Raw genomic sequence first — 10,996 nt, forward strand, 5'->3', positions numbered from 1 at the left:
CTTCCCCCATTAGTTTTTGACCATCCCTGTGAACAACTTCGGTCTACTTTCCATAGGATAGCTTTTTTTCATTACAGGTAGTTACTAACTGATAATAAAAGAAAAAAGGTTGCTTGTAAAAGGAAAAAAAATTCTTGATTATAGCCATTCTACCTGGGGTGAGGTGGTATCTCAATGTTGCTTTGATTTGCATTTCTTTTATGGCTAGAGAGGTTGAGCATTTATTCATGTGACTATTGGCCATCCATCTTTCACCTTCAGAGAAGTTTCTCTGTAAGTTTTTAGCCCACTTATTTATTGGGTAGTTGTTTCTTTGAAGATTTGTTGTTGGGGGATTTAATTTGTTGATATCCAGGTAGACTTTAGATATGAGACCCTTGTCTGTTGTATGGCTAGTGAAGATTTTCTTCCAATCCGAGGACATTCTATTGATCTTGCTAGCTATGTCCTTTGCCATGCAGAAGCTCTGCAATTTCATGCAATCCCATTTGCCCAAATTTTCTTTGATTTGTTGTGTTTCTGGGACTCTATTAAGGAAATTTTGGCTTGTGCCAATTAGACCTAGGGTTTCTCCTTTTCCATCCTGTAATGTTTTCAGAGTGTCTGATTTGACTCCAAGGTATTTGATCAATTTGGAGTTGATTCTGGTGCATAGTGATATATAAGGATCTAGCTATTTTTCTGCAAGTAGTTAACCAATTTTTCCAGCACCATCTACTGAAGAGGCTGTTAGATGTTGGAGGAGATGTGGACAGAAGGGAACCTTACTGCATTGTTGGTGGGAGAGTAAACTTGTTCAACCATGTTGAAAAGCAGTATGGAGGTTCCTCAAAAGACTCTACATAGATCTCCCCTATGACCCAGCAATCCCACTTTTGGGCGTTTCACCAAATGATCACAAATAAGACCACACTAAAGCTACCAGCACAACTATGTTTATTGCAACATTATTTACCATAGCTAAGACATGAAACCAACCCAGATGCCCCTCAGTAGATGAATGGATCAAGAGAATGTGGTATATATACACAATGGAATTCTATGCCTCCATCAGAAAAAATGACATTGCCCCATTTGTTAGGAAATGGAAAGGCTAGGAAAAAATTCTATTAAGTGAAGTAAGCCAAACCCAAAGAAACATAGGTTTCATGGTTAAACTTATTTGCAACAACTAGTATATGTCTGAGTCAAGCAGAAAAGGTCAGATAGGTTGATGTTAAGGACATGAACCCTAAGATATGTATTCAAATGTTTTTAATGCGATTTTTTCTAACATATTTAAAGAATATTTCTTTGTTGCTTTGGATGTCCCTCCCCCACGGTATAACCCCTGCTTTCACTGTAATTGATGTTGATATAATTTGTGTGGGGGGGGGAAACAATTCGTTTAAATAAGGATACGGGTGGACCCATTGCAACACTAATATGTACAAGTACTTATGTCGAAAAACGAACTTTACTACTTTGGTTGGGGGGAGTATTTGATATGGGGGACAGGGAGGATTGGAATTTCTGGGAAGGAGAAACAAAGGAGGATGCTACAATGCTTGATAAGAAATGTACTCATTATCTTGTCCATGTAATTACAACGCCTCTGTACAGTATTTTCACAATAAAAAAGAAAAAATAATAAAAAGAACAAAATTTTAAAAAATATATAAAGTAATCTTGTAGAAGATTAAAAAAATAAAAAAAATAATTTTAGGTCATAGGTTAAAGTATCTTATCCATTCCAATGATTCCTATGAGATAAAATTTATAGTAGAAGTAAAAGTGAAAAGGAACTCCTAGATATGTTATTTTACCATTTAGAATGGCAAAGAATAATATCATGTCACTGTCATAACTCTTAAAGAATTCAAGGTTAACTGATGGTTGCTTTCATGTTCCCACAAAACTAGTAGATCCTGAAGCATAATAGTAGCCCAGCAGAAATTCTAAGTAGCAGACATGGGGCATGGAAGAGAAAAAGAGGAAATGAGACAGAGTGAAAGAGAGAGAGAAATATCATAATATTGAAAGTGAATAATAGATAAACAAGAGCTGTATGAGAATATTCATACTGCTATCTTTAGACTCTATGTGTACATTTGTAGGCATTTGATATTTGTAATCCATCAACATGAAATATAAAGTTATGTTGATAAAAATAAAAGTGACTCAGAAGAAATTATAAATGCAAAAACGATCTTCACAGCAGCAAACTCTCAGAGATATTTCATGACTTTGAAAAGGATAAAGTGGCTGAAGTTACTATAAATTTAGAAGTACAACAATTCACAAAAATAGAAAAAGATATTTATATATTTCCTTATATAACCCAAAGCAAAAGGAAAATGTTGTTTAGATGATATTTTAAAAACACAGTCTCTCAAGTGCTAGGAAGTTGGCTCAGTGGTAGAGTGCTTGCCTTTCATGCATGAGGCCCTGGGTTTGATTCCTCAGCACCACATAAGTAGAAAATGATGGAAATGGTGCTCTGCCTCAAGTGTTAGCGCTAGCCTTGCCTGAGGAACAGCACTCAGGCCCCAGAGTGCAAGCCCCATGACCAACAAAGTCAAAATAAAACAAAACAAAACAAAACACAGTCTCTCACATTTGTGGCCTCAACTCTGTAATACTGTTGCTTCAACCTAGGGCTAAGATTTTAGTTGTGGACATGTATCAACTCTCCTGATTCAGACTCTACTTGATCATTTTTTAATAAATATTTTGTTCTTAATTTTCCTAGTTGTAAATTCACATGCACCTATAAAAAAAATGGTTTGACCACCCCAGTAACCTTCTCAAAGTACCTCCTAATGATGACTAACAAAAAGTTGTATTATATAACAAGTAAAACAATGCTACAAAGAAAACCAATAATTAAATAATGATTAATAAAATAAAAAACAAAACAATTACCAGTGTTTTTAGTATTTGAAGTGCACTACATATTAGATTTTCTATTTTCTCATATTCCTGTACATTTTAAACCGCCTAAGATTATGATGTTCAACAAGATTTTTATAGGCTATGAATAGTCTTCAAAGTTACACACTAAGGTTATTATTTATGGCTCATCTCATTATTTGTTTATGGCTTATATCATCTCTTGTTCCTCGCTAAAATATAAAGTAAAGAATCCCTAAATTTTAACAAGAACTGTGTAGTAAGCAAGTCTTAATCCTTCATTCTGCTTCTTCACACAAAGACTTTGAAACTTCTCATTAACAAAGTTTCTATAAATTCTGAAATGTACATACTTAGTACTATATGTCTGCTAACATAAATCTTAAGTACATTATAGAAAATTTTATACCTGCCAAACAGTCCTAATTTTGGCATATAATCCTAAAATTAAATAGATATAAAACACTAAAATTTTTAACAACCCTTAACCCTTGCTGCTGTGTTCATTATGACATGTGCCTTGTATAGAACAATTGAATTATTTCCCCTACACATCTCTTGAACCCCAAATATCTGGAATTATTTTGTTTTTGACATGTCCATCTTGACATTATTCTTAAATGTGTGCTTATGTAAGAAGTACATGGTTCTAAAATTTCACAATTCTTCTAAACTTACTTTTTGTTGAATTGCCTAGTTTAAGAAAATCAATTACACTTTATATATAAAAAATATTCTGTGCTCAATTCAGCATCACAAAAACTAACATTGTAATGATACTGAGAAGATTAGCATGGCCCCTGCGCAAGGATGACAGGCAAATTCCTGAAGCATTCCATAGTTTTACAACAATAGATGCTGGAGGGGATGTGGACAGAAGGGAACCATACTGCATTCTTGGTGGGAGTGTAAACTTTTTCAACCATTTTGGAAATTAGTATGGAGGTTCCTCAAATGACTCCACATAGATCTCCCCTATGATCAAGAAATCCCACTTTGGGGCATTTACCCAAATGATCACAAACAAGACCATACTAAAACTACCAGCACATCTACATTTATTGCAGCATTATTTAAGATAACTAAGATATGGAACCAACCCCGATGCTCCTCAGCAGAAGAATGGATCAAGAGGATGTGTTTTATATAAACAACGGAATTCTATGCCTCCATCAGAAAGAATGGCATCATCCAATTTGTTAGAAATTGGAAAGATATGGAAAAAATATTAAGTGAAGTAAGCCAAATCCAAAAGAACACAGGTCCCATGGTTTCCTTAATTTTCAATAACTAATATATGTATAGTATAAGCAGAAAAGGTCAAAAGGTATGTCCATATGACCAGATAACATGATGTTCCGGGAAATGAAATCCAAGATAGGGATACAAGAATTTTTCTCTTTTTTGCTATTGTTTCTAATGTACTTATAATGTGCAATGTGATTTTTTATGTCTTTTTATAGGTTCCTCCCCATGCTATAACAACTGTTTTCACTGTATTTGAAGTTGATGCGCCTATATCTTGTATATATGCTCTTCTAATTTGGGGAGAGGAAGGAAAAAAACAAAATTCCTAAATAGGGATACAGGTTGACCCATTGTAACAATGAGATGCACAAGACACTATGCTGAAAAATGAACGTTACAATTTAGGCAGGGGAAGGAGGGAGGGGAGTGCACTTGTGGAGGTGCGAGGGAAGGAATGGTAGGGGAAAAATAAAGGAGGAGGTAACAATGCTTGTTAGGAATTGTTCTCATTACCTTGCTCATGTAAATATGGCACCTGTGTACAGTATTTTTACAATAAAAAGTATAAAACTTTTCTAAGAGGGAGGAGTTTATTTCCTTTATTTTGCTTATATAATATCGTTAACAAAGAAATTAATGCAAAACACTGATATGAAGATATTTAGAATGGATGTATGTGTGTATGTGTGTGTGTGCACGCGCGCGCAAGTAGCATGCGTGTACAGGAAATTGCATTTCTGTTGGCATGCTCAGAATTTGAAATCGCGGCTTCAAGGTCTTGCTAGGCCTTTTCTCTCTAGATTGGTGAGCTACTATATAAGCTACATCTTCAGTCTTGGCCCTATGCTAGTTCAATAAATTTTTGAAAAATTATCTCATGAATTTATTTTGCCCTGATTGGGTTCCAACTGTTATCCACATATCTCGGGCTCCTGAGTAGATGTCCGGAGGAGTTAGGATTACAGGTGCGACCATCCAGCACAAGGTTTTCAGAATAATTTCAAAAGTAGAAGAAAATTTACTTCACAGGGTCCTGTTTTATCATCTCCTACTTTGAAAGCATTTTGGGTGATTGTATATGAATTTTTTAGGTTTTTTATTCTTAAAAGTCAGTTAATGATAATATTTAAAAGTTTTAGTACTTTTTAAAAAGGAAACTGGAAGTTTCCTCAATTTATAAGCTCAACTCTCTACATGATAACCCAATCTTACCAACACAGTCTGTGTTGAAGACAAAATGTAACAGAAAACAATCACCATGGACATTAATTGCTATGCTATTATTTCTTGGACAATATGAATATTGAATTGAGAATGTAAGAGAATGGAGAGATTTTACCTACCTTTTGTGTACTACTAAAAGGCTTTTGGAAACTTTGCCTCATTTCCTTTCTCACTGTATGTCTTTGGGTCATCTACTTAAGGCATTTAATTACAATTTTTCCCAACACTAAAATGGTAATAACATTAGCATTATAACAAATATTATCTTAAGAATTAAGGGAAATAAAACTTGTGAAGTACTTAACCTAAACTTCTGTGAAGGAGCTTTGAGTTTAGCCAGCAGTTTTTTTTTAAATACTAAATAGAATGCAATAAGCATTACAAAAACCATTACATGTAGTGAGAAACCAGAAGTAATGTTATCTATTGACCATGTTCTGCTTCCAAGGAAACCAGGGTGATAACTTCTTATTCTGTAAATCAAACTGGTTATCTTATATCTTACGTCTTGGTAGTGTAAAAGTATCAGGGAAAGAATAATGAATGAATGTTGTAGACTGAGGTGAAGTCCATATGAAAATGTGAAAAACTGATAAAACATAAAAGTACCTTCGCGATATGTTGTGGTTTACATTTTAAGGAAGACCTAGAAGAATGAATTCTCTTTTTGATATCGTAGCATAGGTCCTTAGAAGTAGGAACTCTTTCTTCCTTCTTGTAGAGGCATCATCAGATGAGAGGAACTGTATTTTTTTTGTTTGCTTCCTTCCATTTACTCTTCAGTTTGAAATCTGAACTACTTGAGACTGAAAGAGAGCAAGGGAAATTAGACACATAGACTTTGGAAAGAACAATTAACGTAAAATAAATAAAATGCACATAGCCTTGTTAAAGGTCTATCTAAATTGAATTATAAGGTCTCAAGCATTAACAGAAAATGATTTAAGCAATATCATTTTATTGAAAATTGAAAAATGTTAGGAGTGGCTTAATATTTTTCTATCTACTACCTTGAATTAATTACTGATTTTATATAGAGAGATTAAAGATGAGATTAACAAGAAACTTGATTAAAATTGAACAAAAGTTCTGAATAGACATCTTTTCCATAAAGCCCTGAAAATCGCCAGTGGGCTAACAAAGTTGTGTTTAATACAACTTCTATGCTGGCTTAATGGTTTGTGAACTGAAATCAATAGGGAAATGTAATTCAAAATTACTATGATAAGGAGTTCCGGGAAGATGGCGGAGGAGAAGCTGGAGGCTAAACAAGCTCTCGCAGAGAAAGGAGTTTTATTTTATTTTTTTTAATTTAATTTTTTTTTGTGAACATACTGTACAGAGGGGTTAAAATTACATGGGCAGGATAATTCGTACATTTCTTATCAAGCATTGCAGCCTCCTCCTTTGTTTACCCTTCACATCCCTTCCCAATCTCCCCCCTACCCCCCCACCCAATCCTCCCCCCTCCCCCCCACACCAACGTTGTAAAGCTCGTTTTCTACATGACAACTTGTACTTCTCATTGTTGCAACAGGTCCACCTGTATCCTTAAACGACTTGTTTTTCCCCATCTCCTCCACAAATTATACTGACATAAAATATAGTGAAAGCAGGGGTTATACTGTGGGGGAGGGACATACAAAGCAACAAAGAGATAATCTTATAAATGCATTAGAAACAAATGCATGAAATAAAAAAACATTAAAATACCTATCTAAGGGTTCATTTTCCTAACATCACATTATCTGACCTTTTCCGCTTGACTCATACATATACTAGATATTGCAAATAAGGGAAACCATGGGACCTATGTTTCATTGGGCCTGGCTTACTTCACTTAATATAATTTTTTCCAAGTTTTTCCATTTCCTAACAAATGGGGCAATGTCGTTCTATCTGATGGAGGCATAGAATTCCATTGTGTATATATACCACATTTTCTTGATCCATTCATCTACTGAGGGGCATCTGGGTTGGTTCCATATCTTAACTATGGTAAATAATGCTGCAATAAACATAGTTGTGCTGGTCGCTTTAGTGTGGTCTTGTTTTTAAACATTTGGGTAAATGCTCAAAAGTGGGATTGCTGGATCATAGGGTAGGTCTATGTGAAGTCTTTTCACGAACCTTCATACTGCTTTCCAAAGTAGTTGAACAAGTTTACATTCCCACCAACAATGCAGTAAGGTTCCCTTCTGTCCACATCCCCTCCTACATCTGTTGTTGTTAGAGTTCTTGATTATAGCCATTCTAACTGGGATGAGGTGGTATCTCAATGTTGTTTTGATTTGCATTTCTTTTATGGCTAGGGAGATTGAGCATTTTTCTTCCTGTGTCAATTGGCCATCCTTCATTCTTCTTCAGAGAAGTTTCTCTTCAAGTCTTTAGCCCACTTATTTATTGGGCAGTTGTTTCTTTGAGGATTTGTTGTTGGGGGATTTAATTTTTTGAGTTCCAAGTATATTTTAGATATGAGACCCTTGTCTGTTGTATGGCTAGTGAAGATCTTCTCCCAATCTGTACGCTTTCTGTTGATCTTGCTAGCTATGTCCTTTGCCATGCAGAAGTTCTCCAACTTCATACAATCCCATTTGTCCAACCTTTCTTTCTGGGAAGATGGCGGAGGAGAAGCTGGAATCTAAACAAGCTCTCACATAGAAAGCAGTTTTAGAGTTCCAGTGAACATTCCTAAGCCAGAGAATCACACCAAGTGTGCCATCACAGGACAGAGAGTCAGGCCAGAGAGAGAAAGGAGTTTTAGAGTTCCAGCGAACAGATTTAAGCCAGAGAATCACACCAAGTGTACCATCACAGTTCAGAGAGTTAGGCCAGAGAGGGAAAATCCAGGCAAGGAGACAGATCTGAGCACTTGCTAGCAGCCGCCACTGCGGGCTACAGTGGTGGTGGAGGTGGCAATAGCCGCCATACCTGCAACACAGAGAGTCCAGGCAAAGGAGCCAGACATGGCACGCGAGTGTATTCTACTGAACACCAACAAGAACCGACAAGGAGCAGACATCTTCATCCTGCAGTTCACAGACCAGAGATGACCCAGGAACCAAAATGCAGTGTGAGTAGAAGCCTAACGTCCTCACTCCTTCTCAGGGAGCAGAGAAGGGAAGGCCACCCCTCCCCGCCATTAGAGGAGATCTCCATGTTTGATACTGACAAAGCTTGGCTGACCTGCTAGCTCAAACACAGGCCTTGGAAGAAAACTAGAGTCATTTAGCAGGTCACAAGATCCTAAAGTGACATAGCAAACTCAGCTCCATCCAGGGAAAAGTCACCCAGCTCGGGCCGCCAGCCCCAGGAGTGGGTTTCTTCACTGGGTAATCAGAGCCAGAGGCTGCCCCTCTCTTTAGCAGCATGGACAATCCATTGAAATTCAGTAAACATAAACCCTGAGAGTGGCTCGAGGCTGGGCTCTGTGAGTCTCTCACAAAGTCTCCTCAGGGAAAAGCTACTGTTTGCTGAAAGGCCTCAACTCTACCCAGAACCTAGCCTCATCAGAGCATCTACAAACATGAGGAAAAAGCCATCTCCCTCTTTTGTGATACTCAAAGCAGATCTCCCTCCCATTGAACTAGCCAGGGGAGAGGATCACAAAATATTTTGTACAGCATAGCATTTTTCTGCCTGTTCAAACAAACTGCTTAAGAAACCAACTAAGCCACAGGAAAATCAAATACCACAAGCAGACCAGAGACTCCAACAAGAGGCTGGTTATGGACACAAGGGATATAAAAGATCTTTCCACCACTCCCAAAAAAATCAAAGAACTTGTTTTTTCTCTGTTTCTTTTTCTTCTTCTTTTTTTTTTTTTTTGGTTCCTTTTATAAAAATATTTTTCTTCTAAAACTTTTTTTTTAATTTTTAATTTTTACCATTTTGAAAAAAAAATTCTATACTAGTAACTTTTTTCTCTTCCTCTTATAATTTTTATTTTAGGGATATATGTGTGTGTGCGTTTTTCTTCCTTCTTTGTTCTTTCTTTTCAAAAAATATTTTTGCTTTTTGTTTAGCTCTACTGAATGTCTAATTTTTTTTCTTTTTTGCTCATTTTTTTCACCTTTTCTGCTCTTTTGCTCTTCTTTGTGTGACTTAATTGTTGTTCTGCACATCCTCAGATATACGCATAGTCGATTATTAGACTTTATCCCCCATTGTGTACACATTTAATCCACAAATTTATTACTCAATTCAAAGCCTCTTAGACTTAAATTCCTAGCAGTATTACCTCTTTATACCTATATAATATTTTAAGTATTTTTATTTTTAAGGTTTTCATGTCTCCTTTATATCCCTCCAGTTCTCTCATTATACCCACGTTCTTCTCTGAATATTTCATTTTCAATCTGCATATTTTTAATCATTACACTTTTTATTTTTTAATTTTTTCTTTTCTATTTTTTCTTGTCTCTTTTTTCTCTTTCTCTTTCTTCTTTTTTTCTCTCTCTACTTTTATCCTATCCAACCTCTTTCCCACTTTGCGATTAGGACTTAGTTAAGTAAACTCTCTCTGTTCCTTCCCATATTTCTCTTTTCCTATTTTTACCCACATGTCTCCCTAAAACTAATAATTTCTGGTTTTCCAAATTCTACTTTGCGGTTTGTAGCCCATTATTATATAGTTGTTTGATGTTGAATAGGTATATCTGTTGAACTTCACTGTATCTGCAGACTTTTGATTGTGGATCTACAGACTTTGGTTGATGCTTGCCTTAAGATAGTGTTCTAGCACAAAACTGGTGTTACTTTCATCCCAAATGGGCAGACTAAGCCAAAAAAACACAAGAAAAATGACAAGTCTGGGTAGCTCAAATCCCACTCATGACAATCATGGGACAGGACAGATAATGAATAATCCAGAGAAGAGTTCCCAAATAGCTCTACAAACACTACTGGCAAACATGGTAAATGAAAAGATGGAAAACATACAAAAGGACTCTGTATGAGTGTGATAGAGAGAGAGAGGAGGCAAACGAAAGGTCAATACTGGAAAAGATTGAAAACATACAAAGGAATCTATATGAGCATGATAAGGAGAGAGAGGAGGAAAACCAAAGGTTAATACCGGAATATCATGAGCGTGAGGAAGCTACTCTAAAACTGATACAGGAATTGCATGAGCAGCATGAGAACACTCAAAGAGAAAGGCAGAAATAGCGTGAGCAGGCTGAGAACACACAAAGAGATCTTCACGAATGGCATGAAAGTGAGGAAGCTAAGCAAAGAGTAATAAAGTAATTGAGAGAGAAGGATGAGAATACACAAAGATCACTAAAGGGATTCATGGAATCCATTAAGGAAGAGCTGAAGGATGTCAGGGAGACCAAGGAAACCATAAACAATCACCTAAGTGATTTGAGAATAAACACTGAACACCAAATTAAGGAAGTAAAGAAGTCCATACAAGATCTAAAACAAAGCTTCAACGAAGAATTTGAAGCCATCAAAGCTCACCAATTAGAAGGAAAAGAAATGAAAAACCAAGTAGACAGCCTTGAGAGCAGGTTAGACCATGCAGAAGATCGAATCTCAGGGATTGAAGACAGCCTAGATATTATAGAGAAAGAACATACAACCATCCAAGACAAGTCCAAGAAATATGATAGATCTATCCAACACT

The 10,996-nt window shown here is 36.1% G+C and overlaps 1 non-coding gene across 1 annotated transcript; it reads left to right on the forward strand.

Annotated features, from left to right (window-relative positions):
- The first annotated feature begins 3,630 nt into the window (after window positions 1-3,630).
- Window positions 3,631-3,737, forward strand: LOC122095165. Its single transcript, XR_006145057.1, has one exon. It is a non-coding gene; the product is annotated as a U6 spliceosomal RNA (small nuclear RNA).
- The last annotated feature ends 7,259 nt before the right edge of the window (window positions 3,738-10,996 follow it).

This window comes from Dipodomys spectabilis, unplaced genomic scaffold (assembly GCF_019054845.1).
Source record: "Dipodomys spectabilis isolate Male_0828 unplaced genomic scaffold, ASM1905484v1 ptg000338l, whole genome shotgun sequence".
NCBI classification, from domain to species: domain Eukaryota; kingdom Metazoa; phylum Chordata; class Mammalia; order Rodentia; family Heteromyidae; genus Dipodomys; species Dipodomys spectabilis.